Here is an 18,746-nt window from a genome sequence, read left to right as displayed (position 1 = left end):
AGGACCTACTACTGGCATAGCAGGCCCCACAAGTTTGTACAGGTTGTCGTTCGCATTCTGCACAACATGCCTCATGATTTCCGTTAAGATTGACAGACCGTATTCTATAGGTTTGGAGACATCTACCTGAATATAAAAAATTTAATAAAGAATATTTATTCTACTTATATTAAAAAAATATAATTTATATTAAAATACCTTTACTGCATGCAGCAAAGTATCTTGAGCGTATTGCTCGAGTTGTCGATATAGGGCATCCGGAACTGTCTGACGGTAAGAGTACAATAGAATGCCAATGCTTTCCCATATTGCATCCTAAAAATATTATATTATTAAGATTTTGTTTAAAAATTAAAAATAACTTTATATTAAAATTAAATTACCTTCATGTACGCATTCAAAGACCTTTTTCCCTTCGAGTCCGAAGAAAGAGCCGATCCAAGCAAAAGATGAAACAATGTGGACAGGAGTACAGCAGTATTCTTTCTCCTGATCGCTTGCTGCATAAAAAAGTACGAGGGAACATTGATCAAGGTATTTTTCCATTTTTGTATATTTTGCCTCTTTTTTATTAAAATTTCGTTTTCTACCGGAGAAAAAAAACATTTTTTTCTTAATCTTTCGTTGTCCTGCAAATACGATATATACTCTTGAATGTAATCTAGTACTTTATGAACAGGTTGTAAATAAAAAAGCTCACTTTTTTTATCGTCTGCTAATTCTTGCGCTTTTTTGCTTTCCTGTATACTGTGAACTTTCGTTTCTTTTTGAATTTGGAAATCGATGTCTGTTTCCGTTTCTCTTCCTTTTAAATAGTCTTTTAAATGTTGTTGTAAATGATATTCCTGTTCTTCTTCTATATCTTGCGTAGGACAAAGTAACTTAGCAAGGATTTCATCGTTTACTGAATTATCGTCTTCGTCGAATAGACTTTGACTAAAATTTATATCCATCTCGTTCGTGTGTTGGTTAGTAATGAGCAAACTACTCACTCAAACGTATTTTTGCTCATGCTCACCGCTCATCCCATAATGCTCTATTGACGTCATGTGCGCTCATGACGTCATGCGCGCGCATGTGGGCGGGGATTTTTATGGCCATACACTATAGCTACCCCGCCCACATGCGCGCGCATGACGTCATGAGCGCACATGACGTCAATAGAGGATTATGGGATGAGCGATGAGCATGAGCAAAAATACTTTTGTGTGAGTAGTTACACGAAACAAATAAAAAACAAAACAAAAACAAAGCCAAAACAAAACAACACCAAATTTTAAAATGGACGGAATATTAACCCAATTAATGCGAGAAGCGATAGAAAATGGTGGAGGAAACGCATTAGAAAGAGTTGCCAATAGAATAAGAGATGTTGTCGGAGAACATAGTCATAGTCCAGTAATGTTTAATTCTCCTTCGGCTAGCGCTATTCCAGATAGAAAAAGGGCAAGAACCGAATCAAGCAGTAGTTTTGATATGCATGACTCTCCTATATCGTCTATGTCTAAAACCTCTATTTCTTCTCAAGGTGGAAATTTAACTTTAGAAAATGCATCAGGAAAACCTTTAATGGACAACTTAGAAAATCTTCATAAATTAGAAATTCATAAAGAAAAAGAAATTACATTTAGGAGTGTTTACAAGTGTCACAACACAAACGATGGATTGTTTAGATATATACCTTATGAAAGTTTAGTTGCATGTCACCCACCAGAAGTTATTTTAGATAAAATGTACAATTGTGGATATTGGAAACCTGTTAGAGCTAGTGTCACGTTTAATAATGGCAGAGCTTGGATTACCGAACCCCCAACTAACGCTTCTCCCAATCATAAAGATATAGCCGATCATACAATGGAATTTTTATTATGTGGAGAAGATGCACCTTTATATTTATCAATATTTCAAGACGATAATGATCATGGGGTTTGGACGAATTATACACCTCCAGATACTATTAACACTTTCGAAGGAATTATTAGAAGTGTATATTCAGGATTTTCTAGATATGGCGCTAAAGCTATAACTTTAAACGACCCTGCATGGCATCAATTTGGTATTGGTAAAAAACCAGCGATAGCACATTTTAAATGGGAGCACAATTTACACATAGACAGTCCTTGGAGATTAAGAAATGATTTATTAGCGCAATGGGACAATAACGCTTATTATAAATCTACAGAAATACCATTTGACTCTGTTATATCTTCTCAAAGCCCCTCAGAAGGATTGGCTTACGTTAATATAAAATCATTACCGCGATTTGATTACATTAAAGGAAAAATAATAAAGCCTAGAATTGATTTTAAAACTTACGAGGAAATGAAATTAATTTCTGATAATTGGTCACCTCAACTAGATAAAAACAGATATATGATGGATATTTACCCTTTAGAAGCATTTTCTGATATATATTATAGAATGGTTAAGTACGGTGTAGCGCATACAATTAATGAAGATAGAATGTCTCATCCTAAAGGAGATAGTATAAATGGATCAACTGATAGATGTTTGGATAAAGGAAAAAATGGAGATATCAGATTTGAATATTCAGATTTAACAGTTCCTCAACCATACTTCGAAAATAACGTTATGTTACCTATTATATACACTGGAAGTTTGGTTAATTTTACTGCAGGAAATATGCCTGTTGAATTTGATTACGATGTAGTTATAGAGCATACTATATTAGTAAGAGAAGCAGATCGATCAGGATTACCTAGCGAAACGTATAGAAGAATGCAAGAACAATGCGCTGCAGCACCTATGTTTGATCCCACAACTACTCAATTAAGAGATAAAAATAAGTATATATCCTATTTTTTAGATGTGAAACATGAACAAGGCTCTAGGCCTAAACAGAACACAATTCAACCAGGATTTCATAGAAATTTCTATGTACCAGATGCATTTCCAATAATGACATTAGATAATCCAAAGTAATGTATTTAATAAAAAAAAATAAATTTACATTTTAATAATAATTGTTTTTTCTTTCATTCTTCGTCGCCAGAGTAGCCTTTCAATTCTTCCAAGTCTATAGTATATTGAATAAGAGGGTGGGTACTTAAATCTTTTTCGTACAACTTGGCTATAATTTGCTGTTTGTGTTGACTGATCAACGGTAAGTATGGTGCGATCTTTTGGCTATGAATATCATTTTGCATTGAAAATAGATAACATCTGTTAGCAATAGCATCAAATTCATTTGAGCAAAATTTGGTTATATCAAAAACACTCTTTCCATTCATCGTAATAAAAGTAGGAGTGCAACTCAGATTTAAATTTTCTTTGTATTTTACATTGGCAATTTGAGAAGTAGAGCCCTCTAAAAGTTTTTTAAATTCTCCTGCAATAGCCACTGTAGGTATGAGAAATTCTTCACATCTTTTAATAGACGAATATACGCAATTACTAAGCCAAAATTCTGAAAGATTATTATTAGTTGGAGGTATTATATTACCAATTTCATGCGGTTCAAATAAACTAGTTATTACGTCTAATAAAAAAGATTTTCCAGAATTACTAGAACCAATTAATGCAAGAGTTATTTTTTTTTTATCTCTCAAATTAAAGCAATCAAAAATATTAGTTAACAAAGTTTCTTTAGGATAATAATTTTCAATTGAAATAGTTTCAAGAAATTCTTTAAATAAACCAGTTAGACGTTTTATACATTTAGAATTATCTATTATCAAACTGTTATATTTTTCTGCAAATGTTATAGGAGTAAAATTAGCTTGATTAATAGTAAGTCCTTTATTTATAATTTGATTAGTAATTCCATAAGGTAAAGATAAATAACTTTTTCTTAACTTTTCATTAGGTTTTAGTACTGTGTAAAATTGCCTTGTTGAAGTAATTTTATTTTTAATAAATTCATTTAAAAAATCTGAGGTTGCACTTCTACTAGTATTTATAGTTGTTAGTGGTGATGACGAAGGAAAAACTACCTTATTAAAGTTCGTCTTCTTCGTGATTTCTTTTAAATCGTTTGCTCTGAGAACCCTCTTGGTAGGTTTCGGCGTTATCTCTTTTTCTTTGGAGATATTCTCTATAACTATCGTAGGTTGGTTCGGTAATAGGGAATCTTTTATCAAAGAATTTGAAGTACAAGGCCCCTTTTTGAGGGTCAACAACATGTTCATAACATCTTCCACATTGTCCGCAGCTTTTATCGCACATTCCGGATGAATATAGATATCTGAATCCGCAGTACTGAATACTGTTTCGGAGATGATCCTCGGACTTAATTGGATAGAGTCGGAAATGGTTTTCGCAAGAAGAACAATCTGCCTCGCTTGAGGACCTACTACTGGCATAGCAGGCGCTGCAAGTTTGTAGAACTTCTTGTTTGCATTCTGTACAACATATCTCAAGATCACCATTAGAACTGAAAGTCTGTATTCTGTTGGTTTTGATACATCTTCCTTTACTGCTAGCTGCAAAGTAGCGTGAACGAATCGCTCGAACTGTCGAAATTGGGACACCGGCGTTATCTGATGGTAATAATACAAGGCTATGCCAATTGCGCCCCATACTGCATCCTATAATATAGATTTAGTATTATAATATGTAAATAATAAATTTATTACATTATAGAAAATTATAATTACCTTCATGAATGCACTCAAAGATTTTTTTCCCTTCGAGTCCGAAGTATTCGCCGCTCCAAGAAAAAGATGTAACAAGGTGGACAGGAGTACAACTATACTCTGTTTCTTGATTGTTTGCTGCATAAAAAAGAGACTCGGCACATTTATCAAGGTAGCCTTTGATGTGAGTAAACATTCTTTTTTCTTTATCAACAATTCGTTCTCAATTGGCGAAAAAAATTTCTTTTTTTTAAGTTGTTGACTTTCTTGTAAATACTTTATATAATTTTCAATATAAGAAAGTAACGACTCACAAGGGGTTGCGTAAAATGCTTCGCTTTGCTTTTTATCTTCTTTCGCCTTCTCTCTTTGCTTATTCTCTAATAATTCCTTTTTTTCGTTTGGTTGAAGTCTTTCGATATTAACGTTTGGTAGCAGTTTTGATAACTGGAAATGAATGTCTTTTTCTTCTTCTCTTCCTTTAATAAAATTCTTTATACTTTGTTGAAATTCAAATTCTTGTTCTTCTTCGATTTGTTGCGTTGGACAAAGAAATTTAGCTAATTCTTCGTCACATTCGCTGTAATTGTCGAATAAGTCTTCTGAAAAATTTATATCCATTTCGTTTTGTTGTTGCGCATAAACTAACTACTCACACAAAAGTATTTTTGCTCATGCTCATCGCTCATCCCATAATCCTCTATTGACGTCATGTGCGCTCATGACGTCATGCGCGCGCATGTGGGCGGGGATTTTTATGGCCATACACTATAGCTACCCCGCCCCTATGACGTCATGAGCGTGCGTGACGTCAATAGCGGATTAAGGGTGAGCGATGAGCATGAGCAAAAATACTTTTGATTCAGTTGTTAGCGAAACAAAGCAACAAAAAAAAAAATGCGTGCGCGAATTAAACAAATACTAAAATGATTACACCAAAACAAGACGCAAACAAAAAACAATCAAATAGGTTTGAAACAACTTTATTAAGGTGGTATACCCCCTTCAAAATTATCTTGGAAGTGAAATCTTATACTCAAAATTAAAATTAAGCCTATGAAAGATCTTATTAAATGAAATCGATTTATAAAATTACAGGTGTATATGTTGTCATGACAATCACCTAAAATGGCGGATATAGGAAAATATGCACGTCGCACTGTCAAAAATATCTCAGATTCTAATAGAGTATTCAAAGTAAAACTTGGCCCAATGATAAAAAACAGTTTGATCTATGCAATCTGCCAAAAGTTTTTAAATCTGACTATTAGTTTCCATGTAGCACTACACGGATTATGAAGATTTTTAAATAAGCCAATTTTTAGTGCTGAAACAGCAATATCTCAAACCCTGAAATGTTTTATAATTAACTTTTGGCAGATTGCATACATCATATAAAAACACATCATTGCTGAAAATTTGATTAAAAACTGATTACTAGAAAATCAAATAACTGTGACGGGAGATTGAAAAATAGAAGTTAGCAAAAAAACACTTTAAAAATTAAAAAAGAGAAAAAAATGCAGAAAAATATTTTTAAAATAAACAATGTCTGTAAATTTTAAAGCAAAATGTTTAAAAGCTACCAGCAGCATAAAGAGTTCCTTGTTTTTGCTTTTCCTTATCATTTTTGTTCTTTTTATTGCCCCTGATTGTTTTTCTACGCAACTTAACATCGGATTTATTTTTGTATGACGATTGATACAAGCGTATTTTATTTTCTTTATTGCAGCCATCTATCATAAATGTTCCTGGAATCATATTGAGTTTTTCATAAGTCATCACTGATGCTTTTCTTCCAATATTAAAGTTTGCAATAGCATCATATGTTGCAAATTTCAAATGTAACAATGAACAGAATTTAGTTTTCGGTACTCTTTCCCATATCATCATGTTAAGACTCTCATTTTGGTTCTGAGTTTTTCCATGCATACATTTTGCAAGTAATTCATTAGAGCTAAGTTCTTTATAAATTGGCTTTAGTAACTCAATAATATCACGTGGCAAACCAGGGCCAGGTTTATAGAGAGAAGGTTGATTGGGATGTTTTCGATCAACATTGTGCTGGCACCAACTTTTTTCACCGTTTGGACAATAGGTGTGATAATTATTTTCTTTTGAGGAAGCAACATGAAACAATGAAGCAAGTATAGCACTGCGCATTTCATGAACAGACTGATTTTTGGTTCTTACTGCAATTCCATAATAGTTTTGCAATCTGTCAATTGTTGCATCAGTAAGTCTTCCTTTACCACCTAGACACCTTTCCTTTTTCAATTTTCTTAATCGTGTGCCAACTCTTTTTTGCATATGACCAACACATTCTAATTTTGAAACTATTGTATCACCATACACTCTTTCAACAGATGAAAATGCCTTACTATCTCCGTCACCACAAAATTCAGTATAGCGAAGTTTATATTTTTCAATAGATCGTTCAAAAATTGATTTTGCTCCAGCGACCTCCATACCGGTGGATGGGCCAGTATAGTTGAGGTTACAAAAATGAGTATTTTTTAGCATTTTATATGCATCAGGGTCTGTATTTTTTTTCTTTAGAATTAAAAAACATTGTTTGCAATATTTGGATAATACTTCACAATCCAAAACTTTTCCTGTAATCATTGATATTGCAGTATAAACACCGTTGTATGAGGAAAAACCTCGACGTTGCCAAGTACCATCACAAGAAACACTGGTATTTATTAAATTGAATTCATCAGTAGTATGTTGGGATGCTTTTATAATTTCAAGTGCAGCATCAGACATGGTTTCTACTGCAATTGCTTCAACTTCAATAGCAATTTTTCGAACAATTTTAATGTAAGTGTTTTTAGTCATTGGCGGTGGAAGATCCATAAGATAACAGAATCTTTTAAGGCCAGTATGGCCTTGTCCACATGAACGCATTGCATAAACTGACCTTTGGTTAATATCAAAGGCTCTACAACTTCCAGAACCACACTTCTTGGATGTAAAAAATTCATGATTGAATCCACATTTACAAAATATAATCAATGAGCTGGAAAGTCCAAATTTTTTTTTTGCATTTTCAGCTAAATTAAGTCGACAAGTTTTACATTCTGGACAACATAACAACTGAACAACAATGGCTAATAAAGTGCTATCAATAATTCTGTATCCACATATGTTTTTTTTATTAGAACTTGCAAAAGTATTAATAGGGTTTACCTTCGAATTAGATACATTTATTGAGCTCTGTGAATCTGTTAGTAGAAGACTAGTATTTGCTGAATTTTTTTTATTTAAAGTATATTGATTTCCATGAAATCTTTTTTTCTTTTTGTATTGAGTAGCAAATTTCACACGTTCTCTACCCATTAAAAGTATAAGGTTTAAATTATATAAACATAAACAGATACCTAGATATATATATAACTTTTAAGATGGCAATTCGTTTTAAAGAAACTTCTGGAAGAAATTTATGAGAAATCCAGTTATTGCTTTTAATCTTACAGATGTTTTGATTAATGGAAAATAGAAATAAATTATAAACTCATTTCAACAAGCTTTTTCTCAGTATCAAAAGTTATATTTGGGGAGAATTTCTTGGCCAAGTAAAAATTTAACCGTTGCTATGGAGGTTGTCAAGGGCGCTTTAAAAAGTAAGGTTTAGTAAAGTTTGTTTTCCTCAAGTTACATACTGAATTTTAAAAAATGGTTTTCAGAATATGATTCTATGATAAATTTTAGATTAAATAAAACAACAAAAATTTTTTTGAAAAATTTGATATTTCTGAGGGGTATACCACCTTAACAGACACTCATTATCATTTTTATGATCACTTATTAAAAAAGTATTTTTATCATAAATATTGTAAAGAATTCGGAATATGGATGGAATACTTACCCAACTCATGCGAGAAGCTATTGAAGGGGGAGGAGGGAATATATTAAATAGAGTAGCAGATAGAATTAGAGAAGTAGTACTCATGACGTCATAGGGGCGGGGATTTTCAGATTAGAGCACTTTCCATTGATTTTGAGACCCATGTTTTTATACGATTCTTAATTAGCATAAAATTCTCTATCAGAATCAATCATAAAATTAGGGGGGGGGGGGGAGAAAGTCGAGTAGCTAATGCACTTTCTCACCCCCCCTTTTTTTATTGCCGATTATGATAGAAAATTTCATGCTGATTCAGAAAAATATAAAAACATGGACCTGAAGTTCAACGGAAAGTGCTCTAATTCGAAGTCAAAGTTGTAAAAAAATCAAGTTAATGATCTTTTAGCTTACAAAAGCAAAACATTAAAAGCATGGTTTTTACGTTAAGAAAGTCGTTAAATATTTTTCTTAATGTTTCAAAATTAACGTAGCGCCTAATATTCGCGAACATGCCGTTGGAACGGTTTAGTTTTAGAGTAAGGTTATTTATATGTGTTTTAAATGAAAGTTTCTTATATATCACAACACCAAGGTAAGTTTTGTTACTAGAGAAAGGCAGCTTTTGGCGACTTATTCTAAAGTTCAAGTATTTCGGAAGATTTATGTTAGTTTTTTTTAGAAAAGTTAGTATATTGCGTCTTTAATATTACTATTTCTGTCTTTTTACTATTCAATCAAATTTTGTTTTCTCGGAGCCATTGAACAAGACTGGCCATATCCTCATGAATATATTTATTTAGTTTTTTAAAGTAGTCTGTCATTATTTGAAGATTTGTATCATCAGAAAAATGATGCGTATTTGAATGTCTGATAGAAAGATTAAGATCATTGACGTAAATCATAAAGAGAAGATGACCTGATATGGATCTCTGAGGAATACCAATGCAAAAGCTTTTAATGTCTGAGAAGGTGTTATTTAAGGTATTAACCCAGCCGGCACATCTAGTTCCCAACACGTGTTTGGAACTCTTGTTCGTAACGTGTAGAGTACGGTCGCCTGTTGACCGCCTTCACGTGTTTAAAATATGGCGTTTTACTCGTAGAAATCACGTAATTAGTTTCGTTCCTAGTCTGTGGTGTATTTCATTAGAAATACGTGTTCGATACGAGTTTTTTTTAACTCAAATAACTACATGGCATACATATGCCAAATATAACCGTATGGTTATATTTGACATATGACTATATGACCATTTATGCTCATATAGTCATATGTCATTTAGCCATTTGGTCATATAGCCATTAGTGAGTCCAAATAATCGTATTTTTACGTTATCCGGGTAATCGAGTATTTTTTTTTTTTAATTATCCGGGTACCCGGGTATCCGGGTAAAGAAAAAAAAATTTACCCACACCATGTTGTGTTAATTAAATTTAAAATAAAATGTAACAATTTTAGTTTTAAATCTATTTTTTATTTAAAAATTAATACTTTAAAAATACAAGTTTGTCAACCGTTTCCATTTTCAACTGATTTCGGGTTTTTGTGAGAAAAGCTGAAGCTACCGAAAACACTCTTTCACTTACTGTTGACGTTGGTTGTATTGTCAATAATGCTGTAAAAAGTTTTCCAATAGAGTCACCTCGTTTTGAACAATCTTTCTCCAACAACTTCATTTCTTTTTCCAATGTGGATTTTCTCTCATTATTTTCTTTCGGAACAGTCATAATTAATTCAATTGTTTTTTGGAGTTCATCATAATTTGAAACCAAACCATTATTTGAAATTATTTCTTCATTTTCAATTGTTAACTCTGTATCCATCTGTGTGTTTGCAGGATCTTCATTGAACAGCCTTTAGAAGGTTTCTTTAGCCAATAAATGAATAGAACTTTTTTTAAAATAAATAAAATGGCAGGTAATCTCTGGTTTAGGATAATTTCCAGATTGTAAAAAACGCAAGAGTGATACAACATCCTCATTTCGTCTTTCTTCAATTCTTTTCTTCAAAGCAGTGAACATTTCCATAGCTAACTGCGTATTTGTTTCTTTTAGTTTGTTTAGCAAAAAAATGCATACTCCTTCAGCTTTTAAAAGATTATTATTATCTTTACTGAGCTCTTTGACAGCAAGCTCAACCGGTTGTAAAACATGTGATATTTCTTCTAAAACTTTGATATTTTTTTGTGAACATTTTTGCTGACCTAATTCCATTAGAGCCTTTTGTATACAATCGTATATTTTTATGAAACTATTTACCATTGGTATTATTGAGTTCCATCTTGTTTTGCAATCGAGTAGCAATCATAACTTTTTGCCTTCTTGATCTATTATATGCTTTTCAAGAACACTGCTTAGAACTGAAGAATATTTGAAAAATTTAATAGTTTTTCGTGTTTCATCAAGAATTTTGCCAATGTCTTCACGAAAGATTGGTAATTGGTAATTGTTTAAGTTACCATCAAAAGCAAATGCATCAGCTACCTCATCATTTTGTTCGGTAGTTTCAACACAATCATCATCTGCTAAATTTTCATCATATTCTAAATTCTCATCATCTTGGAAATTTGTATCAATTACCGCATCATCATTCGTAATTAAACTCCCACTTTTTTTATAAAATACATCAAGTACAGCAAGATGTATAGCATGGTTGTAGCATAACTGAGAAAATGGTAAAATATTTTTCCCATATTTTACCATGACTGATGCTCCATCATGTGTGGATCCGACGATATCATTATCCATTTCAATTCCATAATCTTTAAGTTTTGCTTTTACCAAATCGATAGTGGCATTTGAATCACAAGAACCTATTATTGCAGATAGACCCAAGACTACAGGTGGCTTTGTTGCTGAATGAAGAGTGATATTCATGAACCTTCTAACTTTTATATCACTCCATTCATCGACAGTAATACTGAATCTCTCTCCAGATTTTTTTTTGCTCTAATAACGACGCCATTAATTCTTCTTTTTTTTTCTTTATAAAAATCCATTATATATTTCATTACCGTTGTTTCACTTTTTGGCATTTTATAATTACGACTTGCTACGAAACCCCTAATGGCTTCAGATGAAGTAATTCCTTTGATGCTAAATCCATCTTTTGTCGCTCATTTCGCCAATATTTCATTCAATGATTCTCGACTTATGAAATTTATTATTCCATTTCCACTGATTTTGTGTTTTTCGAAGAAGACGCATCAGTTTCATTTGTGTCGCCCAAATTTCTTTTTTGTAAAGATATGCTATGTAATTTTAAATGATTAATCATTCCAGTAGTATTAGATCCCGGACGTTGAATTATAGATTTGCATGTTACAAACTGACTCCGATTTCTCTTTTTTTGTAAAATATTTCCATACCTCTAATTTTTTCGAAGACATTTCTGGGTATATGTAAATAAATCACTAAAATAAAAAATCACAACATAAAAATTGAAAATTGAAATTTAAACGTTTTTAAATATGCATTTATTACTTGAAATTTAGTACATTTTACTCAAAACACTTCACTTACCAAAGGCAGCTATATATATTAGAAAATTAAGTATTTATTTTATTTATTTCACAAATTTTTTTTTAAATATTTCACTTTCTTGCAAATTTTACGTCGTACAACTTCAAATTACAAATGTTATTTATTTTATGTAACTTAGTTAAAAAAAAACTTTTGAAACTTAGTTAAAAATCAACGGTTGCTAAGCAACTTTATTATAGAAGTAAAAGAAGAAAAAACGGTAGAATACCGACACTCGATTGATTAATAGTTAAATGAATGTGCAATATTTACATTTTTTTGTTTAAATATTATACTCGATACTCGAAAAAAATATTCCGAGTAGTCGACTACTCGGAACTTGCTTATAAAGTATCAATTACTCGGGTACTCGGGTAATCGATAATCGTAATTGGATTCCCTAATAGCCATATAGTCATATGAATATAACCATAATGGCTTACATATCTATGCAACAGAGCGTTTATTAAGATTTCATTTATATAAATGTTTTATAGTATTGCAACTTTTAAAATATTGAAAACTTTTAGAGTTTAATAGTATTGCATCAAACTTATAGAATTTAGGTAAAACATGCTTTTTTTAATATAACTGACAAAAATAACAGACATGAATTGAGTAATAGAATTTGTCAACAAGTCAGTACAGGGTAATATATTAATAAAAACTGTTCCTTAGTTTTATTAAGTTTGTCTTCAAATAATAGGCGATGCCGCTGTTCAGCTACGACTTTTTTACGTGATTGCTTTAAACGCTCACTCATTTTAGTTTTAAGGTATGTCTCTGAACATGATTTCCAGTTTTGTGTCAAAGACTTCAAGATGATTATTAGTGAAGTTTCTAATTCGATTAATGCAACGTGATCAATGTAGTTTTTTCCAGGAACATTTTTGCCGTACATAAGATTGACTTTATTCTGGACTTCATTAGTCATTAACATATCAAAGATAAATGCAATATGCTCCTTTTCATTGTCTGCTGAAAGAGCCAAAGCATCAAACGATCATTTTAATTTTCGTTGAAGTTCAACGTCTGCTTTCAATATGGCTTCAAAAGGAACAAGGTCTTTTGAGTTGCTAATTCGGTCAAAGAAATTACTGTCATCGTTGTCCACGTTGCTTGTTAAAACATCGCCCAACCGACTGAATTTTTTCTCCAATAAAAGTAATCGGTGGCTGATATGTGCCAAAGACAACATCACTTTTCGTTAAAATTCGGCTGCCTCCTATGGGTATATGCTGTTTTCCCTGTTTACTCGCGGAGCCCTTCTATTAGGGGCTGTTTATAAGAACCGGGCTAGCCCGTTTAGCCGAGCTGGCTCGTTTAAACGAGATCTCGCAAGCTTTAAGATTTACATATAAAAATTAAACTTGTTTACATTACAAATGGGGCAGCCCGGATAAGTGAGATCTCACTTGTTTAGAGTGGGATCCCACCAACGCGAGACAGTTTTCTTCTTAATACGCATGCGTTTTTTTTTAAACTTTAAAAATGTCTGACCAAAGTGAAATCCTCGAATTTAATTATAAAGAAAATAATGAAACAAACAAAGCTTGTGAAAGTTTAAGCAATCATTCTGACGAATTTGTAATACAAGAATTAAATTCTCAAGAAAATAAAAAAGCGAATGATGTCTTTGTTTAAGCAAACATTCTGACGAATATAAAACTAAAAAGTATCTGGATTTTTAAACAAGCAATTTAAATGGAGTGCAAAAATGGTAGAAGATTTAATAGAGTCTATACAGGCATATAAATCCTCTATGATGTTTAAAAATTTAGACTTTGACGCTGATAAACAAGCACAGTATTCTTATATCAGAAAAGATATGGCAAATAAATATGTCGATGAAAACTTGTTTGGTTCAGGATCAGACATTCCGAATTTACCTTTAAATTTTAAACAGCTATCTAGTCAAAACCAGGCCCTCCTTAAGACAGTTTTGTCGAAAAAAAAAGTTAATTTCTAGAGGAAAAAAAAAATCCAGGAAAAAACAAAAGAATTTAGACAAGCATTTTCTAAAGCTGTAGTGTCTGGGTAAAGGAGTGGCAGTGGGAAAATTGTCTTTGAACACTATGATAATCTTGTCTCGATATGGGGTGGTTCAGCTAATAGTAAGCCTAGTAACCAGACTAGTCTATGAATAGACTTACAACACAGACATAGACAATTCTGTATGTTGTAATGGACACAACAAATGTTTAATTTTTTGTCCTTGTTTTGCCTATCAAATTTTTGATGGTGTCCTAAGATTGCTCAGTTAAAAAATAATTTTCACGTCATAAGTCTACAAAGCATAATTTTTTGTCTATTTGGTGTCTATGATTTTGTCTAAATTTACTTGATTTCATAAAACCAGAAATATTGATTTTTGCCAATAAAATCTAAATTACCCAAAAAATCCCTTAGAAACAAAAAAGAAAATATACATTATATTTGAATTTTATTCGATACATTATATTTGAATTTTATTTCATGGTAAAAATGACTTTTATGGTGACAAATTTAAAGTGGTGACAAACTTTAGGACGGAATATGACAATAATGTTTACACAAATAGTTGATTTTCCAAAATTTAGATCCAATCATAGTCAGATTCACAGTCTGAGGATAGAATGTTAAGAAAATCAGGATTGATTAGATTCTTTTCCTGCAGGCCTGCCAAGGGCTTCCTGTGAATAAGTCCCTCCAGACCAGGTGTTGCTTCAAAAAATGAAGGAGATTCAGCTTCGTCATCTGAGGTTTCATCCTTCTCATTCATGTCACTTTTACTAAAGTACCATTTTTCCACATAGGGGACCAGAGTTGAGAAGTTAGTTTTCACAAAAATGCATTTGCTGGCAAGATCAGGAGACAAATTGTACCTTTCGTTTGTAATAACTTGCCCTGCTTGAGAGAAGGCTCTTTCAGATGAAGCTGAAGACACTGGCATGCCTAAATACCCCCTTAGGAGCTCTGTTAACAATGATAGTTTTGGGGCATTGATCATCCACCACTTCAGAGGTGGAACTGAAGAATCAGGCCTAGGCATGGAGAGGAAAGTGTTGAATTCTTCTTGTAGTGGAGGAATACCACTGGAATGACGATCCTGCACAAATCCATCTAGATTATTTATCTCATTGATCATTAAGTCATATGCAGCCATCATACCATCCCTTGGCTCTGGTTGTGAAACTGGTGAAGGTGGTTCGGCAAGCAGGCTCTCAGACGAGTCAGTATCCATTGATTGTAATTGAAATTGAGCTGTAGTTTTGTGGCTTGACACCAAGGTTCGAACTACATTGTGAATCTCTGGTCCAAGCAGATGACCCTTGAAGTATGGGTGCAGTAAATTTCCAACAGCCATAGGGAAAATTCCAATCCCTCTTTGAGGAAATTTTTCATGCAGGTTTTTTAGAAACTCAGTAAAGAAAGCTTTAGCAGTGTTGCTGCTTTGTGATGAGGTGCACATCTTCTCAGCACATGCAAACAGACAGAAAACTCTGACCAAAGCTTGGTCCATTCTAGGCTCACTGTCATTTGAAAACCATTCACTGAGTTGTTTTACTTCTGTTAAGAATGGTAGGAGCTCCTCAAACAAATCCATTTCCTCAAGGCTGGGGACAATTTTTCCAAAGTCTTTGCTTTCAGAGCTGAGCTTCAGTAAAGGAACTCTCATCCTTATAATAGCATCAAGAATTTTCTGGTGACCATTCCACCGAGTTAGGCTGAGAGTTGGAATTTTAATGGCTCTTACATCACTTAGCCTGCAAGCTCTTCTCAGCTTTTTGTTTTTCTTTCCTGATTGATGCATGTTTGATGCCAAATTTCTGGCTTTGTCAAAAGCTTTTTCCAAAACAGGATCTTTAACAATAGATTTCCTCAGGCAATGTGTTGAGCTTGTGATCCAAACATTGCATACTGCCATCTTCAAGAGACTCCACATATTTGCTTTTCCTTAGGCCAACTGCCATATTACTTGCTTGATCAACAACAGCAGTTATTGTGATATCTTGTAGTTCTTTGTGTTTTTCAATGATAGCATCAACTGTTGTGGCAATATTGTCACCAGTATGGTCCTCAGGAAAAAGTTTCACTTCATAAACCATCTTGTTCAATCTGTAATATAAAATAAACATCGATATAAAAATTATTTAAGGACCAATATAACCAGCAATAACTCAGTAAGAACGAATTTTGCGGACCAAAAACAAAAAAAAGTAAAAACTCGGACATAACTACAAGATGAATTCTATTTAGTGAGCAATACTGGCTCTGGTGCGAGCGCACCCGAGTTCGAGTCCCAGTCCATCCAAACTCGACCATTCATTAAAAACTAACAAAACAAAAATGCTTTTCAACTTACTTGAAGTTTTTGTCCATGTAATGCAAGGTTACACCAAGATAGGAATCTGTTGTCACTGAGGACCAATGATCCATAGTCAAGGTGGCCATTTTGCAATCTTTCAGGTCTGTTTCCAGTTTTTTTTGTAATGCATTTTCAAGTGTCAGGTAAAGCAAGGGCACTTTATATTTTGCAAAGGTTGTAGAGTGCTTCAAATTTGGTTTTGGTGCTAAGTACGTCATCACCCTTTTATAGGCAGGAGTGTCCACAGCTCCAAAGGGATAGCCATCACAAACAAGCCATACTGTGATTTCCATGTCAAACTCCAACTATTTTGCACTTTTAACAGGATATTTAGACACTTGCTTCAAATCAGTTTTAAGCGAAGTAATCAGGGCTTCTCTGGCTGCCTTTTCATCTTTTCTCTCTTTGAATTTCCCAATCAGATCAAGATATTTATTATTATGTTTGGATTTCAGATGATTTTTGATGTTGGTAGTATTGCAGTTCTTAATTTTAACACTTTTTTCACAAAGCAGGCACTGTGGGTCATTCCCTTAAAGAAAAATCATAAAAATATTTTAGATTTGTGTGGCAGGTATAAGTTAGTAAAGCTAATACTTTTGTAGTGGTGTAAAGTTTGCACATTTAGGGATACGAATCCTCTTTAAAAATAAAGCTCTTCAATAATAGCCTGCGTTTGGCACTTTGATAAGCTAAATATCATTTTGATCTTTCATTACCGTATTATTTGAAGATTGTGATGTAGTAAATTTATAATATTAAAAAATATTGAAATGACATCAAAACTCCAAATGACGATCATTGCCCATGATTAATTATTGTTTAAAACTTGCGTACATATTCATCAATAAAATGAAAGTAAAAAACATTTTTCTTTTTCGCTATTGTTTTATTCACAAACCTAAATAAATTTTAACACCTATTGGAATCTTCTACTTACTAATCCACATTTTATAAAGGACAACTCCTTGATCACATATTTTTAAAATAATTTTATTGAAGGTGATAAAGATTTTAGTGACTAAGGAAAATTTTTTAAATGATAAACTTATCTTCAACTTTTTTGAAGTAATCCCAAACTGGAGAGGGCATTTTAAAAATAAATTTTCACGCACATTCACTGAGAATTGAAAAACAACTGAACTGAGTAATTAATGAACTTCAATTGAGCACAAAATAGTCCATTTTGAGGTTTTTAAATAGACATTAACTTTTTAATCAACAGCACACGCTGGACAAAAAATTAAAAAATGAACTTCTGTTAGAAAAATTGTATTTTTAATTTTGTGCTCGTTTTCAGTTTTTGAAACGATGCTGCAGTGAAAATTTAATTACTCGTTATAAGTCCAAATTATATATGAAATAGATCTTCTATACCTCATTAAAAAATCGAGATTGTTCATTTAGTGTCCGTTTTTAAAATGATTGTCTAGAAAGACAAACATTTTTTATAGACAATTCATTTTTGATAGTTGTAATTAAAATTGTTGCAATTAGTGCTTTGTCGAAGTCTATTTTTGTCCTTTTATAATAAGGCCATTAGAGATTGTCTGGTTGCTAAGTAAGCCCTTACCATTTGGTATTTCAAGTAGTGAAAAAATAACTTTAAATAATGATGAAAATGTAATCAGTTATCACAAGGATATTTCAGACTGTAGCGATAATGAAAATGAATTAAAACAAAAAAAAAAAAGAAAAACATCTGTCGTTCCAAAACTTATTGACAAGAAAAGAAAAATGCTTGAAAAAAATCTTTCAGCAGCACAGAGAGATAAACTTTCAGCAGCACAGAGAAATGAAAAGTTATGGAGAGCTTCGCAAAGATCTAACTAAAGCCATAAATGAATCCAATGAATCTTTTTCTGATTGCATAAAAGACATTAGTAAATCAATTAGTGATCTAAGCAAGGGTTTGTGTTCCTCTATGGAATTACTTTCCAGGACACTGATCTCTATACAACAAACATCTGCTGTTTAAACTCTTACACCTCAGCATTTTATTTATCAGAACAATAGAGCTTTTCAACCTATTTGGATTCAGAGAAATGAAAGCCACGAAAAGTCAATTGACGATAGAAATACACAAGCTTAACTAGTTGTTCTTTATGTACTTTATTAGACATGTAAGCATTTATGTTAATTAAAAGTCTTAAGTCATGGATATATTTTTTAGTGACTAAAAATCTTTAAGAATCTCTTTTAAAAATATTTACAAATAAAGTTGTGAAAAGCTTTTAATTAAAATTCACTGTTTTATTACAATAAAAATTTTTTTTTAAACATGTTCAACTTGTCCAACAAAAAATCATAATAAAACTGGAACAAAAATATTAAAACTTTTTATTTTGTTAAAAGATGAGTATTGTTTTTTGTTATATTTGATTTTATTCTGTGTAAAGAGTTTGCTTTTGAACATAATTTTCATTAATGT

At 32.3% G+C, this 18,746-nt stretch overlaps 2 pseudogenes; one reads left to right on the top strand and one right to left on the bottom strand.

The window, feature by feature from the left end:
- Positions 1-12,598: 12,598 nt before the first annotated feature.
- Positions 12,599-13,435, bottom strand: LOC149888056 (uncharacterized; annotated as a pseudogene).
- A 221-nt stretch (positions 13,436-13,656) lies between these two features.
- Positions 13,657-18,531, top strand: LOC149888055 (uncharacterized; annotated as a pseudogene).
- The last annotated feature ends 215 nt before the right edge of the window (positions 18,532-18,746 follow it).

This window comes from Hydra viridissima, unplaced genomic scaffold (genome assembly GCF_058129835.1).
Source record: "Hydra viridissima isolate aposymbiotic clone 2 unplaced genomic scaffold, HvirCarnegie_v1 scaffold_5, whole genome shotgun sequence".
In the NCBI taxonomy this organism is placed as follows: Eukaryota; Metazoa; Cnidaria; class Hydrozoa; order Anthoathecata; family Hydridae; genus Hydra; species Hydra viridissima.
The sequence above is the reverse complement of the archived record's forward strand: the minus strand, read 5'-3'. Positions and strand labels throughout refer to the sequence as shown.